Source organism: Mustela erminea, chromosome 6 (assembly GCF_009829155.1).
Source record: "Mustela erminea isolate mMusErm1 chromosome 6, mMusErm1.Pri, whole genome shotgun sequence".
Taxonomy (NCBI): Eukaryota; Metazoa; Chordata; class Mammalia; order Carnivora; family Mustelidae; genus Mustela; species Mustela erminea.
In genome coordinates, this window is record NC_045619.1 from 2,077,769 (window position 1) to 2,094,255 (window position 16,487).

Below are 16,487 nucleotides of genomic sequence, written 5' to 3' on the forward strand. Positions count from 1 at the left end.
ACACACAAAATTGATTTCCAGAAGGGCTGTAAATCTGAGCGTCGAAAAAGGACGCGTTAGGAGAGTATCTTAGTGACGCGCCGTTGGCAGAGAGTCCTCGGGCCGGACGCAAAATGCAGTAACTGTGCAGAAGAGGGATGGATTGCCGCATCAGAATGGGGACCGTGGGCTCGTCGAGAGACTAAAAAGAGCAAACAGGCAAACTCCTGAATGTGAGCAGATGTCACAGTACCGGTGGCCAAGGACGATGGAACCAGCAAGGAGGAACCGGACACACCCCGCAGGAACGCGGTAGAGGGGCTGAACGGGTGCGGCACAAAGACCAGGTCCTGAAGACGGGCCATCTGCGGAACAGAGTCCACGCTCATCGGTCATCAAGGAGGGGCCACTGCAGGTCGCAGTGTGACACCGCTGCCGAGACCCCGGAGGGTGGAACCTCCACGGTCAGACATCACCAAGCGTTGGTGAGGAGAGCCGGCACGGGTGTTAGATCTCACGGCTTGGCTACTGCGGATGGACACATGCTGATGGTGAATCCAACCGTTGCCCTCGGTAATGCCGACACTATTTCCTATAGAGCCCCATACACTCTGCACCAAAGGCACGTGTAGAAGAGACGCCTGGCATCACGGGTGATGGCCCCAGCCTGGAGACAGCCCCGCCGTCCACCAGCAGTGCAATGTTTACCTAAACCGTGCGCTCTGCCGTAAGACTGTGACTGTACCAGGAATCTGCAAAACCACAGGGGAGACTCCCACAGACATAACACGGAATGGAAGACAGACATAGAGGAAAATTGACCCTATGATCCAACTTCTATAGGATTCAGAGCCGGCGAAAGCTGACCACAGGGGCTAGTGGTCAGAAGGCGGTGACTTTGTAAAGAGGAGGGTGGTCGTGGTCGCGGCTGGACGAGGCGTGGGTGTCTGGGGCCCTGGGGGTGTGACGGCCTAGGTCAGAGCGGAGGACGGATTTTGTGAAAGTTTGTTGAAGTCGGCACTTGTGTGCTTATGATCTGTGTGCTTTCCTGCGTGTGTGTGTGTGTGTGTGTGTGTGTGTGTGTGTAACATGAGTTAAAAAGAAGACAAGAGAGGAAGACCACAGGAGAAAGTCCCAGCAGGGGAATGTTTCCTTTTCTCGTGGACAACACGGCAAGGCTGAGACACCCAGAAGCATCCACACTGTCGCGTCCAGCTGGCTCCCGGACTGCAGGGCTGTAGCGTCCAGAGAGAGGGCCAGGGTGAAGGGAGAGGCCAGGATGGAGCTTTCCAGCACGTCTGTCTGAGCAGCTGAGGCCCCAGGTGAACCCAGGTTACCCAAACCGTGCCTGGAATAAACCCCGGCGGAGACACAGTCCCTCGGTGAAATCAGTCATGGTCCATCAGAGAAACGGAACCACCAGGAGAGGACGTGTGTGCATCATGCACACACTTACTATAAAATAAAATAGAAATAAAAAAACACAGAATTAATAGAAATAGAAGTAAAAAGAATTAAAAGCGAGGCATTGAAGGACGGCGCTCACAGGCGATGGGTTCCGGCGGAAGCCAAGGCCACAGTTTTGAGGCGTGATGTCCCCTTTCTTGGGGAAATCCAGGGTCAACCCTCCAGCTGATGGGGCGGCCCACAGACATACCCGAACATAACCCGCTTCACTGAGAGTCAGCTGACGGCAGGTACTCAGCACGTCCCCAGAACACCGACGCAGGGACGTCCAGGTTAGGACCTGTGGGAAGAAGCAGGACAGGAGAGCTGGCCAAGCTGACACCTGCCACGAGCCACTTCTGGGCCTCGCCTGGAACACATCCTCCCAGAGAGGCTGACTCTGCACGGCCGCTGTCTGTCCTTCCCGCCGTGCCGATGTCTGCCAGCACACTGTTCATCTTCTCTAAACCACTTACAGCCACAGAAATGAGATTTGCTTGGTAGACCTGGTCTCCCGTTTACTACGGTATCTGCGACCGTGGGAGGTCCCCCTCTGACCGGGCAAGCCCTGTGAGCCCAATGTCACCGAGGACCCTGGGGCACACTTCCATCTAGCGCCGTCTGTCTCGCAACACCGGGCAGCGTCAGCACGCCAGCACTCTGCAGGAGGTGGGGGGTCTCAGATGTGAGGGAGACAGAAGCATCTGGGCGCCTCGGGGGTGACTGATGGACTTCGCCAAGCCCTTCCAGCCAGCCGACCACAGGGAGCCGTGTCCACGTCCGCTGAGTTTCCTAACTCCACTGCCCGATGCCTATTGGAAACCTGGGGAAACAGGCCGCCAACCGCAGCTCTTGGGTTTAACGCAAACTTGGAAATTAAATAAAAGGCACCAGCACACTGTGCTTAGCCAATCATGACTGTTTGAAAGAACGAGCTGGGAGTTCGTCTCTGCTCTGTGTCTCTCTCCCCATCAGCGATTTTCTGAAATGAAATTAGGCAAACAATGGAAGGAAGAGGCGTCGATCACAGCTGTCTGACATCTGCCTCCAACACTGCATTAGGGAGCCCAGGAGACCAGACAGGTGCGCCCAGAGATGAGCACGGGACGCCCAAGCGAGCGGCACCGTCTCGCAGGTTAGCTCTGCCTGCCAGCCGGGGCGGGTGCACTCCCGGGCCTGTGGGGCAGGTCTGCAGTGTGTTCCGGGAGACAGCCCCTTCCTTGCAGGAGGCTCGGGTGTGAGGTTTCCCTGGAGGAAGCAGGGAAAGCATCCAACACAGGTGTGTCCTCTAGAAGCCCCCAACCTCCGTGCTGGATTCAGAAGATCCCCGCACTGCACTCTGCCCCCAGGGTCTCACCTCTCTTAACTAATTGGCCGACCAGCTAACTAAGCAAACAAGCTCAGTGTCACATGGGGATCGTCGTTAGGCAAAGTCCACATCCCGTGAGAGCCAACCCCTCTCAGCCCCTGACATGGTTACTCACACCTACGAGCAGCTTGGAGAAGGGTCAGATGGACCTGCCTATACTTTGGTTCGAGGTAGAGGGGGTGCCCTGGCTCTGCATCCTGGGAGAGCCTCCCAGGGCTGCCCACGGGGCACCTGGAGGGAAGCCCGGCAAGTGTTCCTGCTGGTGCGGCTGGATATGCCCGAGGGAGGGACTTTGGGGGCCCCGTGGAGGTCTGAGGTGGCTTTGCCAATGCAGGGACACCTAGCTGTCGGAGAAAAACCACACCGGGCAGTGGTGAAGGGCCACAAGACAGCTTTTCCAGGGCTCACTGTCTCGGAGAGAGGCTCGGGCTCGTGCTGGGCTGACTGAGCTAAGACAGAGGGACTGAGGTGCCAGTGGGAGAACGGAGTGGGGACCGAAGCGGACCATGGGGCATGGGAAGGGGAGAAAAGAAAGGGACTCAGTGGGGGGGTGGGTTATGGGGGAATCCGGAATTCCAGAGGCAGGCTGGGAGGGTAGGCGACGAGGTTTGACCGTGTGGGTTGGGACAAGGTCCATTTTGTCTCCTTCAGGGATGCTGTCTGGCCCCAGGAGGGGCCCCGTCACGGTTCGGCCGGGTGTCTCCGCACGGTGTCCGGGGGAGCCCCCCACACTGCCCAGGGGCTCACGGTGCAAGAGCTCAGTCCCAGCGCCGTTGGGTGAGGCTTGGAGTGTGGCCCGTAGGGGCCACGAGGCGCAGAGGGAGGTTCTCAGGGGTCAGAGTCCACCCCTCTGGCCACGGGAGCAGAGGCTCGGTGGTGGATGACCGCCGGGCTCACAGGCTCCAGGCGCCCAGGTGTGGGGGAGGTGGGCCTGGCCCAGGGTCGACCCCGCAGCAGGTCCCAGCAGGTGAGTTAACCCAGCGCTGCGGCCTGCAAAGTGGTCGGGACGGGGAGATGCTGCACGTGGGCTGGCGGGCCTGTGCCCCGGCCGGATGCACATGGAGGAGTCCCTGTCGCCTCTCGCGGAGCCGCACGGACCGGAGGACCTCCAGGACGGGGACTGTCCGAACGCAGGGCCGCCCGCACCGAGAGACCAGACACACGGCTGCCCTTCACCTGGGCCCTGGGCTCCTGTGCAGGTTCACCGAACCTCTCCGGATCCTTTTCCCTCTCGCAGCCCTGCACAGCCCGGGGTCGCGCCCCGCTACAGCGCTCGGCCACATGCGGTCGGACCGTCCCCTCCTCGGTCGGACCGTCCCCTCCTCGGTCGGACCGCCCCCCTGCCGAGCCCCAGGCGGACGGTGAGGCGGCGTCTCCCCACAGCCCACACCAGCCCCCTCCAGGAACTCCTTCCCCACCGCACGCCCCACACTGTCAATGCCGCTGGAATCAAGCGTCTCCTTGTGGAGTCTGGATTTGTTTTCTGTTCAGCGTCCACCACTCGCGGCTTCATAACCTAGAAACGTGGCTGGTGAGACAGGGACTAACTCCGTTTTACTTTGTGACAACTGACTGATGTGCAGAAAGCCGTAGAAGGGAGCGGAGCCCTGGGGAGGAAAGCAAATTTAAAGGAGGAAACCGAGGCATGGGGCGCGTGGGGGGTGGCGTGTCCTGAACCAGGCCTCCCAGCTGAGCGGGACCAGGCCATGACACACCCCAGGCCTGTCCCGGGAAGTCCCGGGGCCTCCGTGGCTGGGCTGTTGCCCAGTGGATGAGAGCACACACCCAGAGGGGCTCCGACGGACAGAGCCGGAGCCCAGCCCCTTGCACACTCGCCGCCTCCTGCAACTCCAGGCCGTGGGGGTCCCTCTCGGTGGACACTGAATGGGTGTGTCCGTCCGTCTCCCCCAGGACCGTCTCAGGCTTGCACACCGTCAGCACCCCCCATCCTGGGCCTAAACCCCGCCTCTCAGCTCTCTGCCTTTGCCCCCTGGAGAAAAGCAGATCTTTTCTCTTAGTCTTTTGGAGCATGGTTGGAGATAGAACGTCTGCGTCTCCATCGCATCGGAAGAGTGCAGAACCACCCGGCACGGGCTCCCTTCCTGAGAGCCCATTGTTGGCTCTGCAGGGGGGTGGAGGGCGGGGGGGGGGGAGCTCTTTGCTCGGAGGCACTGGCTGCAAATTAACCGGGATTCTTGCAGGGCGCTCGGGGAGGGCTGCCGGACACACCGGTCCCACTGCCCACGGCTGGGAGTGTCTCACTCAGGGAGAAACATTGTTCTGGGGTCAGAGGCTCCGACTCTTATTCCGGAGTCAGCCGGCCTGCTGACGCCCTCACACGCAGTCCTCAACTTGTTCGAGGTCGGTTTTCTTCCCTGGGTAATGTGGCGCACTCTCTCCCCCTCTTACCCACCTTTCGAAAGCAAATAGGATCAAATACGTCACGCTGCTTCCAAATCAAGAAAATGAGGGACGGTCTTAGGGGCTTGTCCCCTAGCGGAGCCTGGTGCTTCTCCTTCAAGAGATCTGTTGAGAAGAAGGGGTTGCTTTTGAGGGTGCTCGGGGAGCAGAACAGGCCTCGGGGAGCAAGATGCGGGTCAGGACGCAAGACCATGAGACTCCGGGAGCAGATCGGGGCTCGGGGAGCAAGATGGGGAACAAGGAGCAGGATGACGGGGCGGGGGGCGCAGGATGACGGGGTTCGGGAAGTAGGATGGGGCGCGGCGGAGAGCTGGCCAGGAGCAGCCCCCACAGGTAAGGCGTTGGCACTCCAGAGTTCACCCCCCTTGAGGCCAAGGTGGTGGCCTTTCACGATCCGTGTGGGCAGGCTCTGGCAGGACTCTGTGCGACGTCGCGGGGGACGAAAAGGGAGGCTGCCCGGGTTCTCCCGTCTGCAAGGAAATGCTCCAGAGTGAGGGCGTCTGGGAGCCGTCAGCAGCCAGGAAAGAAGCTCCGGGCAGGTCACCACCCACCGCCGGACATTACTTCGCACGACTTCTGCTGGTGTGGAGCTGCTGCCGGCCGGTCGCCCGGCGAGGAGCGAGTGTTGCTCAGCTCCTGCATGGGGTCCCCCGCTTGGCTGGCGGCCAGGAAGGAAACACCGGAGGAAGGACGGAGCGAGGGAGGCGGGGGCGAGGGAACGTACTCACAGACCGGCGTGTGGACGCGGCGTAGCCCTCCCCGTACGGGTTCCCGCAGGAGCACGGACAGCTCGTGGCCCTCTTGCACGCTGAAGGACGGGTGGAGACCCGCCCGGGCAGGGCCTGGAGGAGGGTCCAGTCACGTCCAGCCACGGGCACAAAGGGGTCGACCGAAGGCACCGTTCTACTCAGTGTGGCACGGTATGCCTCTCAGGGTTCCGAGAATGAGCCAAGTAAGAATACGATATTTGGAATATACTTACACTAGGAAATTATTTGCGGCTTCTCTGAAGCTCCAGTTGAACCGGGCTTCCTGTTTTTTACCTGGCGACCCGGCTCTTACAGAGCGAGCAGACCGTCCGCAGATGTGCGCCACCCTGGACCCCCAAGCTGCCTTGCTCCCCTGTTGACTGATCTCAGCCATCAGCTGCAACGGCGACTTTCAGAAAAGCCAGGCTGAGTGCAGACGGGAGCTCGGAGGGGCCCGGATGGTTTTCCTCCTAGAGGAAAGCCTAGAGAGGACCACGTACGGGCCCCCGGTCCAATGGGAAAGCCTCTACAGTTCTGCCACTCCCTCCCAGGTGAGAAGCAGTTGAAGAAAAGCAGATGCCAGCGTCGTGATGCCACCTTGGCTTGACCTCAGGGGGCATCTAGGACAGTCGGGGCGTCACTGCCTTCATCTCTGGTCCTTCCCGCACAGAGCCCTGGCTGTGCGGGGGAGGGAGGAAACCCGGCGCGACCGCACGGTCACTGAGGAGCTGTCTGCCAGCATGCGTTATGTCCGCTTGAAGACCCGGCTTCTGTGAGTGCCCGGCGAGACCCTTCCCCAACGGGCCGCGCTAACGGGAACACCCAAGTGGCTTCTCGGGAAGGCCCGGTCCCAGTTGTCTCTGTCTATGACACAAACGTCCTCTGTCTTTGGCCGCGCGCTCCAGAGCTGGCTGCCGCATCCCCCTCCCGTGCACGATCAGGGCGTATTGGATATTTGATGGAGGAAATGTCCAGCTCCTCGGAAATTCAATCCCATTAAATGCAGCAAATGTCCATTGAGTGCCTATAACTGCCCGTCATTTTGATGTGCAGCCCGTCTTCAGGATTGCTTTTCAAACTAGAGTATTCATTAGTCAAGACACGAGACTTCCAGCGGAAACTTTGGTCCAGGCGCTGGACATTTCCTGGACGCCTTCTCGGAGTCCATCTTCTGTTGGGGGCAGGGCGTGGGGGACAGTGGTCTGAGTGACAGAGGCTGCCGTCCCCTGCCTGAGGGTCCAGGGGGAGAGGTGACCATAGAGTGAGACCCAAGGAGGCCCCAGTACGAGTTGAGATGGGGGGGGGGCACCAGGCCACCGGCTGGGAAAGTTTGTCCACCGGGAGAGACGTGGCGTCCGGTTTGCAGGCGCCTGAGCCCCGCACGACAGGGTCTCGCTTTGCATCACCTCCCAGACACTCGATCCTGGGCTGAGCGTGAGCGTGGACTCGGCTGGTGAGGGCGTGTGCCATGACTACGAGTCCTGAACGCTGCGTCGGGACTCGAGATCAGCAGGAGCCGAGAGGCTGTGTCTCCGTAGGCAGCGGCCCCACAACAGCTCACAGGAGGGTCCGTTGGGGAACATGGATAATGAAGCCCACAGGCGTCGGTGAAGTTCGAGTGACTGTGTGTGAGTCTTCCCTAGGGCCGCTGTCACACGGCAGCACACACCAAGGGCTTCACCAACAGAGAAGTGTTCTCTCCCGGCTCTGGAGGCTGGAAGTAGGAGATCAGAGGGCTGGCAGGGCTGCTTCTCCTTGAGGCTCGGGGGGCCTCTCTCCTGGCTCCTGGTGGTTTGCTGGAAGCTGAGGACGTTCCTTCATTCCTACTGCATCCCTCCAATCTTTGCCTTCACTTTCACACGGTGTCTTCCCTGGTCAAGTGTCTCTGCGTCCAAATTTCCCCCTTACCGGTCCTTTAGGATTAGAGCCCAACCCTCCCTAGTATGATCCCAGCTTAACTCCCAGCATCCACCACACCCTTACCTCCAATTAAATTGGGAAACTGGGAGTTAGGACGTGAGCATGTGAGTCCCGGGTTGGGGGACACAGTTCCGCTCCCGTCTGTGTGTGTGTTTACCCCCACTCTGCTCTGTGTGGTTTCCTTCTGTCCTCCCAGAGGCGACCACTGTCTCGAGGAGGATGCCTGGCCGAGGGCTCGCCATGTGTCGACCCTGCTCTCGGCACTTTTCAGGCCCCGCTCATGTGATCGTCAGCACAACCCTGCCGGATGGACATTGGCCCTGTCTTGATGCTACAGCCAACGGAACTGAGGTGCAGGTACAGTAGGTGGCCACCCAGGACCACGGAGGGTAACCGCATGCCCAGCATCTCTCCAATCCTGGGGGTGGGGAGAGGGAGCCAACTCTACCAGGTGATCACCAGCCAAGGAGAGGGCCGCAGCGAGCACACAGCCACGGACTGCAGGGCGGACGCCTGACCCGGGGTCTCATTTGGGTCAGAGCCTGACCTTGGCCGGTCTGTACGCAGGGAGATCGAGTCCAGGCTTCTCCTGTGCATTTTCCTTTTCAGGACCGCAGCTCAAGGTGGTAGCAGCTGTGGCCACCCCAGAAGGTGGGATGACAAAGACCTAAGTCCTCACCAGGGAAACCAGGGTGAGAATCCCTAGAAAGTGGCTATGCTGGGGCAGAAAACATCCCCTGACCCACGAGGAGGCACCCAGGACCCCGGCAGCACCCACACACCTGCTCCTTCATCATGGGGAGGCGTTGCAGGGGCAAAGACACAAGAGACAAATCAAGGAAACAGCCTTAGTAAGAGATCTGAATTTTGAATTTAGAATTAACTCCACAGAGACTGGGTTAACCAAGAGACACATGGTACAGATGTCTCCCGTTGCCAAGCTCCTTCCTCCCCCTTGTCCCTTATCTGCTGGAACAGGGGCGCGGGAGCCTATGAGGTCAGACGGAGCGAATAAAGGGTGCGTGCGTGTGTCTCCCTAGCCGTCTGACCTGCAGAGAGCATGTCTGGACCCCGCTCCGGGGTCCGCTGCTGGGACTCGGACACGGCTGAGACAGAAAGGCCACAGAATGCAGGAGCCAGGGGCCCTCCGGGGTGCTCACACCTGTCCCGTGGCTAACGGACATCTATGTCCGTCTTCCATGCTCGGCCCTTACGTGAGTGAGGTGACCGTCAGGTGCTCACGGGGACGGCCTTCTGTGGCCCGGGTCAGGAAGGTTTGCAGGAGCAACGTGGGGGGAAGGAGATTGGTTTGGGCTGAGGGAGGTGAGGCTGGCACGAGTCAGACCAAGAAGACCCCATCCCCATGCTCCGTGCTGTGCGTTCCGAAGCTCAGACTCGCTCGCAGCCTTGCCCGAGGTCTCCCGTCCCCGTGACAGCACACACCAAAGAGCGTTTCTCAGGCGACCTCAGTGCGGGCTTTTCGTTGCGCAAAGTAAACTTTTGATGCTGCAGGGACACTTAGAAAACGTGAGATTCTACGTCAGAGAAGGTGGACGCGGCTGTTGCCTGCGGGAAGGGTGTGGCCAATCACCTCCTCTGGGTCCCTTCGGGCATTTCCGTCGAGTCCGTTAGCGGGATGTGACTCGGCCCCGTGCATTAACCCGGGATGCCCGAATCGGAGTTACCGTTCCAAACTCGGGGGGACAGTTGACATCACTGATCCAACTGCCTGGAAGATCGCATGGCGACAGCGCTTTCTCTGCTAGTCCGACAGACGACAGACTCCTCCGTTCCCCTCACAGTCCTTGCTGTGTCGAGCTCGGCACCTCCCATAACCCACCCTCCATCCATACACTTAGATGCGTAAGTGCATTTTTAATGAGTCTCCGCCGTGGCCGGAACCATCGGACGAGCGAACGTGGGCGGCTCTCGCCTGCGCCGGCCTCTGCTCCCATCTCCGGCCCCCCGAGCTCTCCCCCGGCGGCTTTGTATCGGGCCACGGTGGAGCTCGTGGGAAGGAGCTCAGATCGAGGTGTAGATAAGCCAAGCGTGTAAAACACAAATCACGGGCGTGGTCTCGGGACTTCGTTGGTCTCTGCCATCTGACATCCCCCTTCTGCCTCAGGCCACAGTGACGTCACTCAGCACGTGCCAGCCGGCCCCGCACGTCTGCAAATGAGTCGTCGTAGGGATTCGAGGGGCCTGAGGAGAACGGACTCTCGGGGCCAGGCTGCCGGGCACCCTCCCGGTGAAGCGCGCACACGTGGGCCCCGGGGCACAGGCCCGGGTCCGCGGAGTCTGGTTCTGGCTCTCCGCTCCTCCTCGCCCCCACAGCCTTCTGCCCGCCACAGTCCGGGAAGATCTCCCCGGCCGGAGGAGCGTGTGCGGTGAGCGGGGAAGTCTGTACCGGAAACAGTGGCCGGAGGCGGCCATTCCTGAGCTCGAGGTGAGTGGCCGGGGTGTTCTCCACCCTTGTGTTTCTCTCTAAAACCTGAACGGGAGTAAATCGTCCTAAGCAGTGAGGGACAGAGGGGTCTAACGGGACGCCGGTGGAAACGACCTTCCCCAAGGTCTTGTTGAGAAAAAGGCAACGACCCTCACATGATGTTCTGGCCTGGAAGGACTTCCCAGTCCGTCGTGGGGGCCGACAGCCGTGGCCTGGGATCGGGGTCCCTGAGTGAAACTGTGGGTCGTGTGCGATAGGCCACAGGCAGACACCGGGCAGCCCTCCTACCCCTCCCCCAGCCACCGCTCCCTGTCCTGTACCATGACACACGTCCGAGAGCCACTCTCCACCTCGGCCGTCCTGTAGAGACGCCCCCTGGGGTTGTTCTTTCTAACAAGCGCCGGGGGAAGAAGCCTGGCTTTCTCGCCCTTGCCCCATCACCCTCGTGACGAGTGACTGCCGGATGCACACCTCCTGGGCTTGAAGAAGGGCCTCCCACCTCTGCCCCCTCTGTTTGCTGTGACGGTCCCCGGACACCTTTCCTGTTCACACCACACTCACCTCCTCGCCTCTACGTGGTTGAAATATGTCCCCGAACACGCAGAGCTTTTGGGCGCTCCCTTCCTGGAAGGACTTCTGCCGTCACCCCGGAGCCCCACTGGGCTTTTCCTTCAATGGATCCTTTGAAGCAAAAACGCCGTTTCTCTCGGGCGATTGGGCAGGTCATCTCCGCCTCCTCTGCGTTCCAGTGTAGAGAAGACTACGCCCACCCTAGCCCATTGATTGGGGTTCTGTCCTGGCGTGTTTTCCGTAAACGTGGAAGACGTGGTTGAGCATTCGCTCTGAAGCGTAAAGGAGAAGACAGTTGTCTCTGGTGTTGTTTGGGGACTTTACTCCCAAGTCCAGGCAGGGGCAAAATGGGAGCATCGCTGTATCGGATCGGATTCTGCCATAACACAGTGATCCGGGGGAGGCCAGGGAGACACGGGAATCCGGCGTCATCTCCGCGTAGAGGGCGAAGGTATGGAGAGCAGACGGGAGACCAGACCAGAGCCCAGACCGGAGACCGGACCGGAGACCGGACCGGAGACCAGACCGGAGCCAGACCGGAGACCGGACCGGAGAGCAGACCGGAGAGCAGACCGGAGAGCAGACCGGAGAGCAGACGGGAGACCGGACCGGAGACCAGACCGGAGCCCGGACCGGAGACCGGACCGGAGAGCAGACCGGAGACCGGACCGGAGCCAGACCGGAGACCAGACCGGAGACCAGACCGGAGAGCGGACCGGAGACCAGACCAGAGACCGGACCGGAGAGCGGACCGGAGACCAGACCGGAGAGCAGACCGAAGCCAGACCGGAGCCAGACCGGAGCCAGACCGGAGCCAGACCGGAGCGGACAGAAACCACAGTTGTGAGCATCAAGGCCGCGTCATCTCTCCACCCTCCACCCATCCATCACTCAACAAACACTTCCTTAGCACTTTTCTTTTCCAGGGCTTGGCTCAGGGTAAGCAGAAAGGAAGACAATGCGTGCAGAGTGCGCCCGGCACCCCACAGCCTCTTCTCGAGGCTGCTCTGACCACCAAAGGTCACCGTGATCCTGACTTCAAACGTGGCGGATTCCCTTTGTCCTGATGTGTGCGTAACGTGTGCTCCTTTGTGTCTGGACTCTTCCTTTCCACACTGCGCTTCAGAGACTCACCCCTGCTTTCCATGTTCCCAGGTGGCACTGCCCTGCACAGACGTACCTGACTTTACTATGGGTGGACCTTTGGGGCACCAGCCCTCTGGGACATCATGACCCACACGCTGCACACATGCTTGCTGGTGGCTTCGGAGCGTGGCCGCATGCCCCTTCTTTGGAACATCTTCCTAGAAGTGCAGCCGCGGGCTCACGGAGCACACGTGTGACTTCAGTGCCTACTTCTAACGGGTAGAATATGTTTGCACTAGTCTGCACTCCTGCCAGCACCGTGGGTGGTTTTGGTTTTCCTCTGTCCCTGCCAATGCTCTGTGCTGCCCATCATAGTTGTGTTCATGGTGAGTGTGGGTCCAAGCATGTTTTATTACGGCGAGTATTAACTTTGCCTCTAACACATAATATCCACACGCTGGAGAGCAATGTAAGAAAGAGAGAAAGTTTCCAAAAAATATCTAATGACCGAAATCTTTCTAATTCTCCTAGACTTTCTTATCTATGGACACTCCATCTGCATTTAAAACCAGGAGTGTTGAGGTCCTCTTATACACAGTTCTGGGGCTTTTCCTCTTTTTCACAGAACACGATACAACGAGCACAGTCCCAGACCGTCCGATGCTCACTGAGGTTGTGACTTTCACAGCATTAAACTGCTTATCGGGAGGTTTGTACCACAGTTCACTTATCTGTACCCTCACAAAGCTTAAAACCGAACATTAAAAAAAAAAAAAAAAGGAAAAGAAAAAGAAAAAAAAAAAAGAAATCAAGCAGATAGTGAGGAAATTTATTCCCAGAAAAAAGTGTGGTATTTAAAGAAGCAAGACAAAATCCAGTACCCAATAACTTAAGAGCACAATGTCTACAATCCAATAAAAAGTGGCAGGACAGGCAGGAAAGCAGGAAAATAAGGAAAATACAAACCCAACCTTCAGAGAAGAAATTTAAGCCAATGGAAACCGCACGAGGCGTAACTCAGACAGCCATCCGTCCCGTGGCACGTATAAAACACCATCATCAGTACCCGTCGTGTGTGCAAGCACAGCAGAAGACACTCTAGGTAGATTTTTAAGACAGCGAGTGTCAACTATAGAACAATTCGAGGACCGCGGCCAGACCATGTCTGTGATCTCCCGGTGCTGACAGACTCTTCGCGAAGATTCGAAAGGCACACGTCTCTGGGTACAAAGGGAGGGTCTGGGGATGAATCAAACTAGGTTTTCTTTCACGTGGAACACCGGTGACAATGAATGCGGACCCATGAGGTACTGGGGGGTCTTTCTAACATCGAGAACGGACAACAGAATAGCATATTGAAAACAAGGTATTGGGGCAAATACACATGGAAACGGCCAAGAAATGAATGGAAATCCTGGTGGTGTGCAGCGGTTCATTCCCAGAAAGTCACAACCAAAGGGATGACAGGTGAAAAGAAGCCGACATTCCCTAAAACAAGACCTCGGGATGGCAGAACGCAGCAAGAGACGATTCCAGACAAGAACGAGTAGTGGGGGGCGGCCTTCCCGCAGACGTCCAGCCTTCCCGCAGACGTCCAGCCTTCCCGCAGACGTCCAGCCTTCCCGCAGACGTCCAGCCTTCCCGCAGACGTCCAGCCTTCCCGCAGACCACCTGGCAACATTCAGGGAAATTTAGTGCATGGATACCATACAACCCAGTAAGCCCTTCCTCATTCCTGGTTTCCCTCAGTTGCGTTTGTCCCTCGGGAACTGTCCCCGAGTGAGGACAGAACAACAGATGCTCACAGACGGTGGCCTCTGTGTGGCCCTGGGGGCGTGGACATCCAGAACCCACTGCCACCAGCCACTGGGCACCACCAAAGCCAGGCGTGCTGAGCCACAACAACGTGTGTGCTGTGAGCCAGTCACTTCTCCCAAACCCACAACCGAGGTTTCACCACCCTCCCCTGCAAGGGCGAGGACCCTAAAGGTGGAAGTGGGTCACGGAAGTGTCCATGCCTCCCAGTGAGGAAAGGTGGGTCTGGACTGAGACCTTTTGTTTTTAACTTTATTATATAAATTTAAAGTATACAAAACTGGAACAAAACAGCCCCCCAGCTTTCACGAAAACTGAAGCTGCATCCACCCCCTCACCCTGATCCCGTGTCATAGGATTTGTAAAGCCAATTCCAAGGGGACTGTCATTTTAACCTTAAGTATTATGGTTTGCAACTCAAAAATACAGGTTTTCCCTTTTTGGAGACATCACACCGTCAGGAGCTCATTGCGCGATTTTCCACACTCAGTGCTTGCTGCCACTGTGCGTGCCTCTCCCTAGTTGTTCTGTGAGTGGTTTTTAGCAGCATGTTTGCCTGTGTGTTTGCGTGTGTGTGTGTGTGTCTGTGTGTGTGTGTCTGTGTCTGTGTCTAGGGCAAACTCTGCAATCAGTTTGCTTGTCCATCAAACCTCCCTCCATCCGGCGCTGGCTTCTCTTCACACCCCGTGCCCCTTGGACGTGGTTTGTTGAAGAACACAGGATGTTTGTCCCAGAGCTTCCCACACGCAGACTTCTGCTGACTGCAGCCCCGCAATGGCGTTTAGCCTGTTCAGACGTCCCCTGTACTTTCTGTAAATGCAGATCTACACACCCTGTCGGATTTAGGGTTTGCAGGAGTGTTTCCCGGAAGACGTCTGCATGTCTGGAGCCGGTTACACAGTCTCCTTCGTCTCCCACTCTGTGACGTCTGCTGCTGCTGGTGACCCCGGCCGACATCCATTCCTTCGAGAGTTCCAAGTTGTGATATTGAAATTTCATGACTTCTGGTTCATTCATTCGCTGGAGACACTTCCCATCACCAACTCTTTGGTTTCCTCGAGGTCAGTCCACACCAGCCAAGCCGAGCAAACCTCATGTTCTCCCCGCGCTCTCCCTCCCATCTTCGGGTTAGAGCCCTTCACTCCCTAGGGTCCTCTGCACCTGACGAATGAGCTGTTTTTTCAGTATTACTATGAACTCACAAATTTACATCTATCTGATGTTTGCCAGTGCATGGCAGCTAATACCTCTATTATCTCAAATTTATTTTCTGAGCACGTGTCATGGGACCTTGGTTGACTCTGACAACTTTTCTGCCGTCAGGCGTGAAGAGGGGTCCCACGTGCTCCTCAAACAGTTTCTGCCCCAGACTTGGAAATCAACAATTTCTCCGGTGGGTTCTGGCTCTTTCTCATGGGAGGTGGTACTTAGAGCTGGTCGTGACCACTGTGCAGCCTGTCCCTCCAACTCCCAAACCAAGGAGTTGAGTGAGAAGGTACAGAGTGATAGAAAATACCACTGTGGAGAGTTAAGAAGTACAAAAAAAATTAGGGGTACCCAGCTGGCTCAGTCAGAGGAGCGTGGGACTCTTGATGTCAGGATTATGAGTTTGAGCCCCACGTTGAGTGTGGAGAGTCCAAAACAAAGCAAAACAAACAAAGAAAAACAAACAAAACACCACCACCGACAACAACAACAAGAAAAAGAACACCACCACCAAGAAAACCCCTTTTTAAGAAAGTACACAAAATAATTCTCTGCATTTCGTAAGTGTAATTAGATGCCACAGTTACTATCACACATAGTTAACCCCAAACGTCGGGTGAATGCCAGTGGGAGGGAGGGGGGAGCGCAGAGAGAAATGGATTATTAAAAAAGAAGAAAGAAAGAAAAAGAAAAAGAAAGGAAGAAGGAAAGAAACAGGTTCATGTTTTATGGACTGAAATGTTAGTTAATTTAACTTCTGTCATCAGAAGGTCAGTAAGTTAATAAACAAAATTTTAAAAGCAAAGAAATACAGGCAGATCCTTACAGAAAGTAGACCCATGATTGGTGGGAGGGGGCGACGGTTGCTAATGAGTGCAGGGCTTCTTTATGGAGTAATAAAAGTGCTCTGGAATTAGATTGGGGTGAGACATATATATTGGTGAATATACTGAAAACCATTGAATTGTACATTTTATAAGGGTAAACTTTACGGCTTGTAAATTATATCTCAATTTAATAAAAGGAAAGAAATACTCTGGTCTATTCCCATCCTGTATCCCATAGAGAAATCCACACGGGGCCTTGAGCCAGGGTTTTCTCTATGAGATACAAGGTTTGCAGGCAGCCGGGACGTCTATCCACCAGGCTGGACTGACGGACACTGCAGGACCCATAACTCGGTGCTCTGTGTGGGAACCAGGACCCATGATCAGGAGCTACAGACCAACAAGGAAAAAGCTTAAATACAGGTGCTTTGTGCAAAATGCAAGAAACCACATCAGATTCACGGCACACTACTTTACATAAACTTTTAATCTATTTTATGTATGCGCACACTGCCTGTTTTTCAAAGTTACGCACCTGTCTAATGGCATATATCAAACACGCCGCTGCAGTTGCCGAGCTGTGAGGCCAGGGCGGTGGTGGGACCCAGCGTGGAAGAGAAAACACTGAAGAGAATGAAGACTGGGGTCCTGCC